Source organism: Ursus arctos, unplaced genomic scaffold, assembly GCF_023065955.2.
Source record: "Ursus arctos isolate Adak ecotype North America unplaced genomic scaffold, UrsArc2.0 scaffold_22, whole genome shotgun sequence".
NCBI classification, from domain to species: domain Eukaryota; kingdom Metazoa; phylum Chordata; class Mammalia; order Carnivora; family Ursidae; genus Ursus; species Ursus arctos.
In genome coordinates this window covers 31309681-31327020 of record NW_026622897.1, presented here as the reverse complement: position 1 = coordinate 31327020, position 17340 = coordinate 31309681, and the positions used below count along the sequence as shown (strand labels likewise).

The following is a 17340-nucleotide window of genomic DNA, read 5'->3' as shown; positions in this document are numbered from 1 at the left end:
AGTTACAGTTTGGCATTTGTTTTTGTTTTGTCTTATTTTGTTTTCAGGAATTGTGCTTGCAAGTATTATTATCATTAGCTAATACTAAGGGAGACTGGGGGATTTTTTCCTTTACCATTGAGGAATGCAACTTCTCTTTTTAATATACTGGATTAAATTACACATACAGCTAAGGCCGCAAAGAGAACAACGGGAAAACGGCATTGAAATCAAGCTTTTGTAATGAAGCACTTACAAAATGAAAAGGCATTCAACAAAATCATGAATACTCAAGGTCTATCTATATTTTTTTTAAAGGAGACTACTTCTAAGCTTCAAATGTCATAAATTCATTTCTCTCCCAGAGTCTTATGCATCAAATTCAAACCCAGTCACAGTACAATTAAATGAAAAAAAAATAAAACAAAAAAAATCTCCTCCACAATGCCTTGAACAAACAACTTACCCAGTTACAGTTGTTTTCCTGCTGTAATTACCAAAGAACATAGAGATTTTTACTCATTTCTGTCACAAAGGAAAATGAAGTTTTAGCTGCCTGTTACTCAAATCCCTGAACCACCTTTCCGAAGGCATAAAAAATAACTCTCTTATTTTGTGATTCTGACACAACCTCAAGTTATTCACCAGACCATACGAATCTACTTCGGGCAATGAAATTAATATTTCAGTAAGTCTTCTTCCATGAAACAGGAAGCCTTTTAGTAATGACCTTGGACCGGATAATAGGAAAGGCAAGAAAAGCAGGGTCCAAAGCCAGAGGGTAATTGTGATTCAAAGACTCTTTTATGCAAATAAGACCCCTAATCATGCTAATGCAATTTTCTACATTTTATCTTCCATCTTTTTATTTACATTCAGCTGAGAAGCCAAAATCAGAAAAGAGCAGATTTCCGGCTTCTTGATCCAACCTGTCCTGTGCAAACACAGCATTGGAGAGCTGCAGGACTGTCACCAGGCATTTGACAGCCCACTCCCAGAAGTAACATGACAGAACTCAGAACAACCCCACTATGCTAAAATTAGTTCCAGCAAGTGGTAAATGACTCCAGCAGGGTGCAGTAACCCACAATGACTGGGCACTGGTTAACATTTCCATTTCCTTTTGTGTTATCAGACTCACCTGGAAGGGAAAAGTTATTTCCAAGAGCGAGCATCCATACTGTTGCCCTGACTCTGGATGCACTCAATGTGCTTCCTGCTGACCTGGGTGCATACTCAAGTTTGCCATGTACAGGCAGGTGTTTTCAGGGGCCGTGTAGTCTGGAGCAGCCTGCATGCTTCCAGCAAGATCACTATGGTGTTACGGTAACTATGAGTAAGGCTGGGGACAGGCCAGGAACTCAGGCCTCCACTAAAGGAGAGAAATAGCTGTTGGGTGAGCAGAGGCATAAGGAGCACAGGTTGTAAAGTCAGACAAAGCCAAATTAGAATCCTGACTCTGACACCTCCTGAACCATGTAACCTTGGACAAGTCACTTACCAGCTTTGTGCCTCAATTTCTTCATCTGGAAAGTAGAGATAATAATAGTACTTGCCTCAGAGAGTTGTTGGGGGATAAATGAGAAAATATATGCAAACCTCTTATCACTATTAGTTGTTATTAACAAATATAAAGACATATAAAGAAATTGTAATAAACAAACCCAAGTTACTATTACTAATACTGACACTAATTTCTTTTCAAAAGTCTATCAATTCTATCAATTCAATGCCTACTGACCAGCAGGAAGTTTGGGAGTGTTCTGTTTTTTAGGATTCTTTATCCACATTTTCTTTTTTTCAAGTTTCTCCCATAAATTTGATTATCCACACAGTAAAACTGGGATAATAAAACAGCCCGTCGCTGTTAACCTGTGCAGGTATTTGTCATTGTCCTTATGATTATCCAAAGGATGCGGGGCAGTACGGCTCTGTGCCCACTTCTCAAACTTGGATTAACAGCAGTTACATCAATGGTCCTCAAAGCGTCTGAATAAACAGGACAAAATCATGCAGAGTTTGCACCGGACCTTCCCCATCTCTAACAGGTCAGGCCATGACAAATAAGCATACAATCTCCGTAAAAAAAATTACACTTGCTATGAAAACAAAACTTCAAAATAGGTGCCCCAGTCTCTCTTCCAAGCCAGTTGCCACCTCTGGTTTTCTCTACACAGAAATTCTAAAGATGTCCCAGAGGATATGGTTGGGGCAACTTTTAGATGTGTCGGTTTTACTTATTTTTTTAAAGGCTTTATTTGTTTATTTTAGAGAGAAAGACAGCATGAGCGGGAGGGGCAGAGGAAGAGGGGGAGAGAGAATCTCAAGCAGACTCCACGCTGAGGGCAGAGCCTGACGTGGGGCTCAATCCCAGGACCCTGAGATCACAACCTGAGCTGAAGCCAAGAATCAGATGCTGAACCGACTGTGCCACCCCAGTGGGTCAATTTTAATTTTGGGGAGAAAATTGAAATATACTGATCACTAAGTAATTTAAAATATTATTTCATGTTTAAATAAACATTATGAATAGACTATAAAAGTCACATAAAGCTTTAGAAAAAACACTCAGCCCTCAAAGAAATCTGACTGATACCATGGAATATTTTTGCGCTGCACCACCAAGCTCTGAGAGTATGAGACCATCCTCCTCTCTTGGTATAAGGATTTGTGTGGCTACATTTAAGAAGTTCTGGTTGTAGAGAAGAGCTGTGGATTCAAATCCCAGTCCTGCCAACTGAGGTCCATGACCTTGGTTCAACTTCTAGCCATATCTTTGCTACCTATGAAATAATGATGCTGGAGCACGTGAGTGGCTCAGTCGGTTCAGCACCTGCCTTCAGCTCAGGTCAAGATCCCAGGGTCCTGGGATGGAGCCCTGCATTGGGCTCCCTGCTCAGGGGGGAGCCTTCTCCCTCTCACTCTGCCTGACACTGCCCCTATTTCTTCTCTCTCTCTGTCAAATAAATAAATAAAATCTTTAAAAAATTAAAAAAAAAAAAGAAAGAATGATGCTAACAGCCACCTCCTAGAATACAGTGGATGCTGGAACCAAAGTATATATACAAAGAGCCGGATGCAGTAGATGCTCAACAAATCGGAGTCATTTTCTTCTCCCCCCGCCATTCCCCCTTTCCTACTGGTTATGTAGGATCTCAGGTCACAATGATGCTTGGAACTCCACCAGCCATCACCTACAATTTCTCAAAGATGTGAAATCAGGGGCCCCTGGTTGGTGCAGTCAGTTCAGCGTCTGACTCTTGGTTTCAGCTCAGATCATGATCTCAGGGTTGTGAGATCGAGCCCCGTGAGACTCAGCACTCACTGTGGAGTCTGCTTGAGATTCTCCTCTCCCTCTCCTTTGCCTCTCCCACTCGTGCTCTCTCTCTCTAAAATTAATAATAATAATAATTTAAATAAATAATAGTAAAAATGAATAAAAGTAAGAAAATAAAAAGATACTAAATCAGTCCAGCATTGAAAACCTATACATCTTATTCGTTTACCCATTTGGCAAATACTCATTAAGCATCTACTTTGTGGCAGACGCCATCTACGAGTGAAAGGGCTCAGGAGGCAAGAAAAGAGTGTGAAAATACACCATTCCAGGTCATTTCACACAAGTGTTTTCCATGACAGCGAATGGCTGCAGAGCCTTCTCAGTTGGGAGAAGGAGGAGCAATGACAAAACACGCTGGTATCCCAGGTAATTCCAGCGTAGTTTAATGCTCTCACCAGCGTTCATTAGGACACCGGGGTCCCAATTCAGTTCCCATCAGGGATATTAATAATAACCAAAAGCTATTAGTGAGGCCAAGAAAAAGAAATGAAAAGCCCCCAGACCCAAACAAAGAAGGCTTCCAGCAGCAAAGAGCAACCCCAAGAAGAAACTGCTGGAACTTGGTCACCAGTGATTCATCTCTGCAGCCTGCCCATTTACTCTCTTTCCAGTTCAGTGGTAACAGCGATCACACCATTTAGACTCAGCACTCAGACTGCTCCAGCCTGCCCGGAAATCTGCATGGAAGCAAAGGATCAAAATGCCTTTTCATCTAAAGAACTGTGAATTAACTCTCTGCCTTTTTAATTACTCTCAATTACTTTCCCACTATTTATAAGGATTTTTTTTTTTTTGCATAACAAAATCCAACTCTAATCAATATATGCAGTATATCCCAGCTGATTAGTGTAATTCTTGCCCCACCATGATGCTGGAGCTGTGCCAGCCTTACCTAGCACACAATTAAATGTCTGGTAATGCCTGCTGCTACCCAGCAGGCCTCATGAGTTAATAGGGAAAAAACGGGATTCACATTTGCCTCTACCAGCCCCTAAGTGCCCTCGCTCTCTCTCATCTGCTTGTAGACACGTACGAAGTGTGACTGGAGAAATAAAGGCCTGGAATAATCACACAAACCTAAAAGACACAGGAGCACAAGAAAAGGATCTCCAAAGTCTAATTCATCGTCTCCTCATTTCAGCAAATCCTTCCAGAAATAAGATATCACTCTTCTCACCCTCTATTCCAATACTGAACTGTGAGAGCACATTCTACGTACAGAGAAGATTCAGGTATCTAGACCCATCTAAATCCAATATTATGAATTATGTTCAGTGTACCTTCAAGCCAATTTTCAAATAAACACAAATCACTTAATAAGAAATTAAGAGCATTACCCACTTCTCATGTTTCCATGGATTTGGTGTTAATGAGATTTTGTTTGTTAAGCTCACAGAATGACAAAGTGTCTAAAAGACAGACACAGCCTTTTCCCAATTTCCATTCATTCAAGAAAGTTATTGAGCATTTTTTGCAATACGACATTCCCAACACACACACCTGTTCACATGCTGATTTTACCAGCCTGCCCCTCAAATAATGCTTTATTGCAATATAATTGAAAAAAAAAAAGTAGGAATTTGGAATTTTACAAGACTTACATTTTAATCTAATCTATGACTATCAGCCAGGTAATCTCATACATTCATTCTTACACACTATGTGCCTGACACTGTAAATCCAAGGCTTTAAAGCAAGATTCTCTTGCCCACAAAGGTCAGAACTGAGTAAGCAGTACCCGTGGGAACCTCCATGCCTCAGTATACACTGGGATGGTGTGTTAATTATACGCTAGTGTAACAACAGTTACGGCACACGTGTTTACAAATGATTTGATTTTTAAATGTAAATTAGAAAGACTCCAAAGATCCTCGTAATAACAACATCGTTAGGTACATATGTATTCTCTGCTTTCTGGAGACAGAAAAAACTCAGCACTGAAGTGTGCTCCCACCTTCCAGTGTATTTTACCTTTGACTGTGAACATTAATTTCTATGCGGCTGTATCCTTAGGTACAAATTCCTCTACCAGGACCTCCTCGAAAGCAAAGTGGTGCACCTCCAAGGTAACCAGACACTTGGGTGTGTCTACGATGCCTTTTTGGTGTATTCGCCACACTCCTTGAAAACTTACAAGGAGCCACAGCTCTGACAGGTCAGCCAATCAAGAACCTGGGTGTGTCTATGCCCGGAGGATCTTTCCTTGGACTAGAAAATGTGGACTTCAAATACACTATATCCCACCAATATCAGAATCATAATGCAGCCCCAGTACCTCAGAGATAGGTTTTAATATTTGGCCATGGATGTTGCACTGTGAAGGTCAATGATACACTATTCAAGTTGAACATCAACAGATATGGTCATTCCGTTTTAAATATTTAAACACTGCTAAGATCCAGCAATGATAAGAGTGGAGGAGTAAGGGTTACTGTAATGCTGCTGAGCCCTGGGAGCGATGGTCTCTAGGGGGGAAGAGACACCAGCACAGGTAAGTACAAGGCAGATGATATTAGGTGCTGCAACAGTAATACGCACTGTAGTGGGGACGTGAGTGCAGCAATGTGGAAAAGCAATGCAGGAGGTAAGGTTGAGGCAAACCTGCAGGATGGCATAGGGCTCCAACTAGTGACCACAGGGGTTGGGCAGGGTGGACACATATAGAGGGGCCAGCAGCCACTACGGAGAGCAAAAAGTAGGAAGGAGCCCTGCAACAGGTGAGAAGCTCTGAGCGATCACGTCCACTTCTCTGGATGGCCCCAAGTCTGGGAACAGGAGAGAGCCTTATTCAGCATCTTCACATAGAGCTGATATGGTCAGAGGTGTGATTCTGGATAGGACTGGCCTAAGCCCGCTGCCCCAGAAACTCTTCAGCTTTCCCATTTCTGCAACCACTCCATAAATGAGCTGGACTTTTCTCTCCTAACTCCAGTCCCACTCCAACTTGCCCCTCCCGCTTCCCCTCTGATGCTTCTCCTCAAAGCAGTGCTGAAGGAAAAGGTTGCGCTCTAACTTTCAGACCGTCACATATTTGAAAATAAAATATATTTCCCAGATGCGTACCATCTTGTCTTTCTCTGAGAAACCGGATATACGAAAATTTAAAGTTAAAAAACAGACAAATTAAGGAGAAACAAAATATTCTTTAGAAAAGAATGTGCCCCAGGATCTGCTTAAATAGTGAGTTTTCCCTAATTGAATGCATTTAAAATGTGATTTGCTTTGAAAAATGTGATTTACGCTCATGTTTAAAAACGTTATCTATTGTACAAGAGCAATCTAGGCTTATTCACTTTGATTATTATAATAACCACTGATGAGCTGTGTGAAAATGGCATATCTCATAAAATACCTGTATCTCCCTCTCTCTCTTTGAAGAGAAAGTAGAATATGTTACTAATCCTACCTATTTAACAGAAATATACAGAGTGTAAATCAAACAGACTATGCACTGCTGAATAAAACTTGGGAATAAAGTGACGCATATAAATAATTACACATACGAACTCCACACTTCCAAAGTAAAAGAAGATTATCTAATTATTGGATAATTTAGGAAGCTCTAGGAAATTGATCTGGCTATATATGTTTTCACCTTACTTTTCCCAAACAATTGCCTGCATTGCATAATTCCTTCATAGTAGTAGCTGTCCTCTGAACGTAAATGAGGTATTAAGAGTCTCATTGTTAATCCAGGCACTTCCAAGCAGATGAGGTCACTTCAACTCAATAAAAGATTGCTTGTGTCATCTTTCTGACTTAGGGCACACATGCCTTCTGTCCTTTTCTGGACCTACCTAGGTAAACATCATGCAGTCGAGAAAGCTAACTTTTCAAGGGTCAGGCACCACATTTGTTTAATATGTTTTCATGCAAAATCAGCCCAAGGTCATTAGAGCACTCAGTACACTTTCGCCAACAACGGCATGGATTTGAAGAACCAACGTAGGGCCTCGGAAAGACTAACAGTATAATGTGTACTTACTTCACCCAGGCTCGAATGATCTGCTACGTCTCCAGGAAAGATAGAATGGTAGATTATTTTAGACAGCTCCTCAAGAAACATACTTATGAAGATGAGGAATTAAGAAATCTTATAAAACTAGCTGTTTACATTAACACCGTTGCAAGAGAGAGCTAAAATTTAAATTGTAAACAAGTGATGACAAATCCTCAAGGATTTGGTGAGCCGTGCTTCTCGCATCTTCACTTGTCAAAATTCCCAATTTATTTCTTTACTAATTGTGGCACTTTCGAGCATTTATAACCATCAAACGCAGTTCAAAAAGAAATCTATGCCGCAACAAGGATATTTAAAAAGAAAAGTATTTCTCAGTCTCCGGATGCCTGGGTGGCTCAGTTGGTCTACCTTCGGCTCAGGTCATGATCCCAGGGTCCTGGATTGAGTCCCACATTGGGCTCCCTGCTCAGCCGGGAGCCTGCTTCTCCCTCTGCCTGTTTTTCTCCCTGCTTGTGCGTTTGCTCTCTCTCTCTCTCTCTCTCTTTCTCTGACAAATAAATAAGTAAATAAAACTTAAAAAAAAAAAAAAAAGAATTTCTCTTATATGACTGGAAACTTTCCCATGGCAACAATCTGGAGTCAAAAGGATTTACATCACTAACCCATCAACCATAAAACTGAAAAGGACACTGAGCAGCAGATTTCAGATAAATACAATATAGGGCTGACAGTTACAAAGAAGAAATTAACCTCACAAATTACTTTTAAACTACTAGAGCAAAAATTCCACCATGAATTTCACTTCCCCATACTTATTTTTCAGAGATTACAAAGCCCTGCCTGATGTTTTGGTGATACTTCATAATGTTAGGAAATATCATGGGCTCACTCCATGGGGATGGCCATCAATGAGAGAAGCAAAATTATCCTCATCAGTTGCAAAGTCAAAAAAAAAGCACACATCACTGAAGTCAAGAAGCACAAAATGGCAAATGATCAAGTTCCAACAGCTAGAAAGATCCAAGACATTATGAGCTTTTAATGAGTGAAACATGCCATGAGAAAGAGACCTTCTGTCAATAAATCCAAATCCTGGTTCACTAATTAAACCATCTAATACAGTGTCTGAATATGTAGACACCAGACTTCAACATTTCTTAATTATATTCAATTCCAGGCATATTTTTCCATTTAATTGACATTCTGAAATGCCTTTACAGTCCTATCAGATAGGTACCAAATTCTCAAAGGAGATTACTACACACTTCTGAATTCTGATTCATCTCATTGAAATTGTTATTTTGAAACTTTCCTTTGAAATGTGGAAAAGATTCACACCCCACTTTGTCCATAACTCTAGCAACATTAAGGTCATCTGTCTGCACCTGGACCACTTTCTTGTGTACACTTCTTCCTAGTGGGGCTCTCTACAGCCAGGCCAAACTTACAAAACCGTAGCTACAAACCCTGGCCTGGCATGGAACCACAATCACGTGAATCACACAACACACCCCTCAACCGCAGCACCAACCGCCATCATTTAGCCACCACTTAGAACCAGACACAGAATCTTAAACTGCAGCCTTAGACACAGACTTTAATGCTCCAAATATTTTTTTCAGATGCTCGAAATATTAGTCATATACTTAGACTTTGAAAAAAAAAATCAACAAAATGTCATTTGCAATAGATGGTCTAGGTTTCAGAAAAGACCAACTTACCCCTCTACCACTCCTTGCAAGACGCAGTCTCATTCCACTTTTGAAGAACACACACACACACGCACACACGTATGCCATGTTTATCTGATAGAAAAAAAATGACATTTATACTATCATTAGCCACATCTGTCACTAGATTTAATCTGTATTATCTGGCATGCTTTCAGATGTTTACAAGTGTTAAGTAATGTTCAATGATATTTCCTAGCATTAATAATTTGAGGTTTATTTCAAAACGTGAAATGTAATCACTACTCCAACGTGTTCACTTTTTAACCTTCCACAGTACTGAAAGGCTATAATTTTTATCAGATTGTTTGGAATTTAATTTAGTTGAAGTCCTGAAGTTACAATTAAACTTCCAGTTAACCTTTCATATCTGTGCCTCGTTCAACAGCTGGGCTTATCTCCAACATCTCAAAAAAAAAGAAAAGGAATAAAGAATAACTGAAATATCATTTGCAACTGCTCTGCAAAGTACAAATATCAGCAAGTCATGGTGAACATCCACGGTAAAAGTTAGAGCCTTCTCACACACATTCTGGAAGCCAGCATTACCATGCATACTATTTACTTTATAAAGTATATATATATAAGTATAACATATATGTGTGTGTGTGTGTGTGTGTGTGTGTGTGTGTGTGTTATAAAGCAAGCAAGAGACATGAATGTTGAATTCCCAAAGGACAGAACACCTCAGAGTTCTCTATGCCAAAGCTAATTCATAACTAAGCTTCAGAGGAAAACAGGGAACTAAGAATATTCCAGTACATCAGCCTGTAAGAATGAAGTTGCTTCTTAAGCACGTGCCAGAAGCATGCCTGCCAAACTTAGTAGGTTCCTTCAACCTCCAGCATGCTGTGATTTTTTTTCCCTTAAGTGCACACATCTCTAGCCACAACTAGACTATAAGCTCCTTGAGAACATGACTCGTTTTGATATGCAACACATCTCTTGTAACCCCTACAAATAAAAAGAGAATTGAGCAAATATTGATGGATTACACTGAATTCATTCCCTGAATTCAGAAGCACATGAAAAGAGACCCCAGAGCAAGAGTCCAATATGGAAAGGGGAAGAATTTTTATTCCTGGAGATGTTTGAAGCCTTCGAAATTTCATTTATCAGCACCTGGACCAGCTGTGATTGCTATCAGGAGAAGGAACTAAGGCAAAGTTCAGTAAAATGGAAAATAAACTGACATTAGGAAACATAGGAATGCTAACCGACTGGGAAACTGAGAACCCAAAAATGCAGGAGGATGGAAGCCATGAGCCTCCTAGCTACCTCGTTCACAGCCAGGCCAGCTCATCTTCTACTCCCTATAAATTCCCAGGCGCTACCTTCACAGCAGGAGAATGCAGAGCGCAAGTGCTCCAGGTTTCCATTCAGATTGCCTGAGGTCTGGGAGCTTTGGCCAGGACTCAAACTCCATACCTGATGCACAACCTTTGTAGCGGTGCTTCTCAGGCCCAGCTACCTAATGAAATCTGCTGGGAGGCTTTAAAAGATACTGATGCCTGGATCCTCCGCCTGGAGATTTGGATTTAAATGGTCTGGATGCAACTTGTTGCATGGGTTGTTTTAAAAGCTTTTGGGTGACTTCAAGGTGCAGTTAAGGCTGAGAACTGCTTTAGGACCACTTTTGGGAGCCTTGGGTGGTGTGAGACACCTCAAGGAGTTAATGGTAAATAATAATAGGTGGTGCCATAAACAACCCATTAAAGTTTATGAACACAGCAAAAATGAATGATTCTTTAAAGGGTCTACTAAAGAGTAGTCTATTTACAACAATACTTTTTAAGTATTGCCAACAGTCAACTAAAAAAATTCCAGAATTGTTGATATAACCACTAGAAAGACAGGGTGTGTATATTTCAGGGAGGAAGGGGGGGTACACGCATGCACCTGCAGGTAGGCTCCCAGACACGATTAAAACACGGAAGGTTCCTCTTCCAAGTTGGGGGTGGAGGGACAAAAGGATAATGAAAAAAACGGCCTGAATAAATTCTGGTATCTTCCCAAAATACTGAATAACATTCCAATAGCCTATGTGGCCTGTTCTGTGATTATGTTCTTCCAGGAAAGAAGCCCTGTCCTAAAGAAATTAAAGAATTAATGCTGTAATATCTTGCCTATATAAGGTTTCACTAAGAATTACTAAATTGGATTATATGCACTCTATAGTCCTCCTAAAAGTTCACCTTTGCTCCTATTAATCTCTCCCTTGTACTCTTGTCAATTAACAAATATGGCCATGTGTTGACTTCTAGTTTGCACACATTAGGGTAGCTCTCATCTTCCCAACAGAATAGTACACAGAAGCAAAGGATATATTTTACTTTGACAAAGGCTATATCTGAATTCTGCCCACTGCCTTGCAAAGGGAGGTAGGCTGAGTAAATATTACTGAAAAGAAATTTAAAAGAAATTAAAAAATGAATTTTTTAAAGAGATAAAAGAAACAAGGAAAAATAAGAAAAAGAAAAAAGTGAAGCTTTTCTTAAACAAAAATAAAGGAAATGACTTTAAATTCCATGTGACTTTACAGAATAAACACAAAGGGGTAAAATTTAAGACACGCAAGGGCAAGAGTTAATTAAACAAATTTCTTTTATTAAATGGAGGCTAAAATCCACAGTCTTGAAAGCCTGTAAGTTCAGAAAGGTGAAAGACTAAAATCTGCTCAAGGATCCTTCTCAAGGTCGCCTACACAACTTTTCTGTCCAGACAAGGCCACATTCACATAAAACATCACCAAAGGGAGGACAATCCTACAACCCTCCCCAGGCCTCCTCCCAGGTCTCCTATTCATACATATCTACCCAGTGAAGGAAACAACACACTTCCATTATATGAAGGGTTTGATCGTTAGGCTTTGAAATTTGTGCTCTATTTTCTCTGACCATCATCAGGCCAGTAAATCCACTCTCAAATTTTTACCCTTTCTACTTAATACAAATATATCTCAATCCTAGAACAAGCTAAAATTAAGACTAACCTAGGAGTACCAGTCCAATCCAGAGAGACTAGAATGGTCATTTGTCACTGTTACATGTAACTGACAGACTATTTTGGTCGACCAGAAACTGGCTGAAAGCCGCCAGACAAGTGTCAAATATGTTCTCAATAAATTCAATCTGTGGCATTCAGCTGAATCTTTTCATTTTTGTTTCTTTAAGGAAAGGCAAGCTGTCCTAAAATTAGTCTTAGAAATTTGGGGAAAGGGAGGCAACATAAACAAAGAAAGACAAGAGCTTATTAGAGGAGCAGATACTCTTCAACTGACAGAAAATCAGTGTTTGAGAAGCCTGTAGAATCAAATTGGCCAAAACAGAGAAAAGATCTATTTACCCTCAAGGTCTTCATCCAGGAAATCACGTAAGCCACAAGTATCTATTTTGTGCCTCTTAGGCAGCAGGCACTGTGGTCAACCTCAAGAGGACAAACTTATGAAACACAAACCCAACCCCCACAATTGGGTAGAAGGATTCCCAAAATGACATATGCAACAACTACAGATTGAAAAGTATTTCAGAAAACTTTATCAATAAGCAAGGCAATATATACAGGGGGTGCATTTCTGCCTTTAACATCTATGGAAATCAGGGGATCTCTTCTCTGCAGGACGGAATTAGGCAGCAGACATGGCCCTCCCTCTAGGTCTGTCAGATCCCTTTCTTTTAAATTTCCATTCCTCCCTGGTGTTTGTCACAATCAGCAAAGACAAGGGTTCATCAATAGTCCTTCCCCAGCAATCAAAGGAAATCAATCCGAATGGCCCAGCCCACCTGATCCCATCAGACGATCCCCACTCAATGCTCCACCAGCCCAAGGAAAAAAGCCTAAGAATGACCCACAATGGAAGAAACCAAACACCCCCAATATTATCCTTTGCCTCTAGCCCCAGAGGGAAAACCCCACCCACCAGTTAACCTGATAGGTGTGGGTTATCAATGAATGCCACACCCAACTCCACCAAGGGTAAGATAAAACCACCTTGGTCCTATTTGCATTATGAGCTATAAATATAGTATAACAGAACAGCCACTGGGAGCACTCCTCGGGCCAGCTGGTAATGACTAAATATCCTCTCCTCACTCGTAATTGCCTACTTCTATTTGACATAATTCATCAACCAGATTACAGCAGGTCATTCTGCAACATATGAAGAAAGCAAGGATAACATAACCTGACACATCAAAATGTTCTTCTGCGAGTAGCCTGAAGAGCTGCTTTATAAAAAGCTGTGAGCTGGCAAAATAACCATATAGCATACAGGTCAGTGGGCAGCCACTCTGCTTATTGCTACTCATTTCATTTTTGAGTAGCTCAGCACAACTGTAATTGCTAGTTAACAAATAGACTGGGTCCTGACTATTTAAAAAAAATCCCAAAATGGCTCTGCCAGGAACCAAAATAAATAAAATGCAGGGGGAAGAAAAAGCAGGGCGGGGATGCTGATAGCCAGTCACTGGTCAACAATCCCTGGCTGTGAAAATCCTGCAGCCACAAGAGATGGAGCCAGCCCAGCAGCCACTGATTTCTGATCTCTGAGCCAGCTGCCTTTCATGTGGAGTTCTCTGTGTGGTTAAGATATGAAGACATTATAACTGGACAGTTCTGGGAACTTTCTCATCCCAGTGCACTGTGCATAGAAACTGGCCCCAGCACTATTCATTGTCCAAGTTCCCAAAAGGCAACCACACGGATTCATGATTAAATATCAGCATTCGGTTTAATTCTAAGAGACAACTTTTCTCCTTGTGAAATGTTAAGAACCCTTCCCCCACTTCAACCCTATTAGGAAAAAAAAAAGCACATCAAAGCGCTCAAGTTATTATGCATTTTTTTGTCTTTGTCTCTTGGCGCCCTGGTTTTCTTGGCTGTTCTTTATTCTCTCACTGCTCAACTGCTCCAATTTAGGAATAAGAACTTGAAAGAAAGAAAGAAAGAAAGAAAGAAAGAAAGAAAGAAAGAAAGAAAGAAAGAAAGAAAGAAAGAAAGAAAGAAATGGAAAAGCAGGAGCAGTTGCCTCTGTACAATTCCCAGATTCTGCAGAATCTCCATCTCTCAATCTCTTCTCTCTCCTTCTTCCTCCTCCATCCCCTCCCTTCCTTGCCTTCTCAGATTCAAATCTTCACGTCACAAACCAGAACAGCATTCAAGCGTTCGGTAAACGTTAAGAGTTAAATTCAGCGCCTGTAGAGACAAAATCTGGGCTCTCCTTAGTCGACACTGACAAGGGGGCACCTCAAGTCCTCAATTCCTAGATGGCGGGCTTCCCCGTTCCACCACCTGAACTTGCCGCCTGGATCCCAGGCAAAGTCGTCTGCAGTCTTTCTGGCCGGTTCTCAGCCTCTGCACGTATTTTAACTCGGCCCGGGCGCAATCGGAGAATCTAATCCTAGCAACAAAGCCAGGAGCACAAATCCACCGTGATGAACTGGTCGGCCTGCTCCCCCGCCCCCTTCCTCCCACCGCCCGCGACTCGCCTTTGAAAAGACAAGCGTTGGGGCCAGAAAATTAATACGTCCGAAGCTAGCTAGAGAAAAGCGGCGGAATACAAAGTGGCCAGGAGCGGTCTGGGTTTCGTTGTTTGTTTACGTGTTATCTTTTTAAACAAGGACCTACCGAAGTGAACCCGGGCTGGTCGAGCCCTGGGTGGGAGCGTCGAACAGCCCCGGGCGCCGCGCAGACAGCTCGCCCCCCGCCCCCTCTCCCGCCAGGCTGGGGCCGGGGTGAGTGGGGGAGGTTCGTGCGGGTTTGTCTGACACTTGTAAATGGAAGTGGGATCCAACTTGGAAAACAAACGCGCCGGAGTCTGGGGGCGGGGAGGAGCGGTAGGAGGGTTGAGGAGGAGAAAAGACTCTTCAATCATTTGCGCGGTCCGCGCTTCCCTCCCTCCCGCCGCGGCTGCCGCAGGTTCGCCCGAACCCGAAGCGGAGTCCCAGTGGGCGCGCGGCGGCGGCGAGACGGGGCCGGGGGCCCAGGCGGGCCGAGTCGGCCAGCCGCCACCCGCCGCCGCCACCGACCACCGCCGCCGACCGCCCACGCTCCGGGCCGCTGGCGCCTCTCCCGCCCGGGAGCCTCTCCTAGCCCCCCAGGGCAATCTCGCCCGGTCACCGCAGCCTCGCTCTCCTCGCATCCATTCAGGGACCCCTTCCGCTGCCCGGTTGGCCCCCATTATTATAAGGAGCTGCAGCCGCAGGATGCCATCACCACCACCATCACCACCACACACACACACACACACACACACATCCCGGGGGTGCCCCCCTTTCCTCTTGTCGCAGGCTACCCTAGAGGCTCCCTCAGCTCGCGGCCAAACTCCCGCCACCCCCTCATCCCAGCCCCAAGCGCGCCGCCGCCCTCGACAGCGGAGCAGGGAAAGTGCACAATAAAAGTTGCTTTCCGCGAAGCCTTAATCCAGGTCAATGTTTAACCATCTCGGAAAGCACGCGCGACAAAAGTCAGTGGGAGAGGGGAGGGAGGACTAGACCACAGCACCGCTAAAAATACCCGGGCTCGCCGCCTCGCGCACGCCCCGGGGCCGGATGCACTTTAGCTCAGCGACCCCCACTGGCGAAATCCTGGCGCGCATGGAGCGCCGCGCGAGGACGGTCCCGGCGGTCTCCGCTGCCTCCGGGCCGCTCCCCTCAGACCCCGACCCCGGCCCCGCACCCACACTCGTCCCGGCTAGGGGGTCCATCCACACCCGCCCGGGAAGGGGCCCCCAACGCAGAGCTGGCGCGCCCTCGCGTTCCCGCCTCCCGACACAGAGAGGGAGGCAACGCACCCCCGGGGCGGTCAGACCCGCGCTGCTTTCTTTTCAAAGACAAGCAACCTTCACGCGTGCAAGCCGGCCCGCCAAAAATCATGCACTCTCCCTAGACGCTCTGCTTCCTTCTCCCTGTAGAAGAAGGACAAATCCTCCCTCCCCGGCACTCTGTTAAAAGCTGTCGCCCCAGTCCGAGAGGCACTGCCTCTCAGAACATTTCACCCTGCCGGTGATCTCCGCAAGCCGGAGTCAAGCGTGGCGCTGACCTGCAGACAGTCCAGAAACCCCTTCCCCTCCCCGGCTAAAGTGGATCTGGCCCCCCTGCTCCGCCCTGCGCCTCGCCAAGCAACCACCCAACTTGCGCCTCCAGGTCGCCCAAGTGCATCCATCGGCATCTGAACATCCCCGCTGCACCCGACAGGCACCGGCTACCAAACACGCTAGCCGCCTGGATCCTCTCATCCACCTGCAACCGGCGTCCGGGGCTTGAGGGACCCAGGGATAGGTGCCCGGATACCCAAGCCTCCTCGCGGCCCTCCCCAAATTCTCAGCCTCAAACTTGGCCAACTCTCCATGCCAACCTCCCGGCTGCTGCCGCAGGACCGAGCCTCTCTTCCCTCCTGGCGGCGGCGGCAGCGGCGGCGGCTCGGAGCCGTGCCGAGGCAGGAACTTTACAAGGTGAAAAGTTTCCCCACGCGCTCCGCCGGCTCTCGCTTCCCTGAGCCCACCTCGCAGCCCATTTGCACCGGCAGCTGGAGCTGTGCTCCTGGAGGCGCGCTTCATCCGGTGCACCCGGCAGCCAAATAATCACGCTAAAATCCCCACGCACCCTTGCCTTCGCCGGTGATCCACGGCTCCACCAGGCGCTGTCTCCGCGGTCTTCCTCTCCGAGCGCTCCAGCCCAGGAGGAGCCGACCACCCGGCCGCCGCCGCCGCCGCAGTGCCCGCCGCGCGCTCTCCGGGACTGGAGCCGCGGGCAGAGGCGCTCGCCGTTCGGAGGCTCGCAGGCGGAGGAGGGGAGCCGGGAGGAGGAGAACGGCAGCGGGAGGAGGGGGACGGGGCGCGAGATCCCAATCCGCAGCCCAGATCACAGCGCAGCCTGCCGGGAGCAGGGCCGGCTCTCGTGTCTGCTCCGTGCTGCCGCCGCCGCCGCTACTGCTCGCCGCCTGGCTGCTCCCAGCTCCCCATCACAGCCGACGCCGACGCACAGCCAAGCCCCTCTCTCGTCGCCCCCCTCGCTTTTCTCTCGCTGTCTCCTCCTCCCAAACCGCGAGCGAAAAGGGCGAGGGGGAGAGAAGCCTCGGCGTCCGGGCTGACTCGCGATCTCGGAGCGCCGGGCGGGGGAGAGGGGGCGGGCGGGGAGGGGGTTGTGGGGGAGGCGCGGAGAGCTGGAGGGCGCTCCAGGCGCCGGGCCTGGAAGCTGGACTAATTTTAGAGCTCGAGTCTTCCCCCACCAGTCTCTCGGGGCTCGAGGATAACACCGCGGTGCCTTCCTGCCTCGCCTAGAGCGCGGTGCCGGCTTCAGGGAGCGCACACACACCAATTTCAATTGGATCAG

At 45.1% G+C, this 17340-nt stretch overlaps 1 protein-coding gene across 1 annotated transcript in view; it reads right to left on the bottom strand.

Moving 5' to 3' along the window:
* Positions 1-17037, bottom strand: part of FAT3 (FAT atypical cadherin 3) — a 635693-nt gene extending 618656 nt beyond the window's left edge. The window contains exon 1 of the mRNA XM_044386515.3: positions 16612-17037. The gene's annotated coding sequence lies outside the window, so the exon portion shown is untranslated. The remainder of the gene's footprint in view (positions 1-16611) is intronic.
* Positions 17038-17340: the final 303 nt, after the last annotated feature.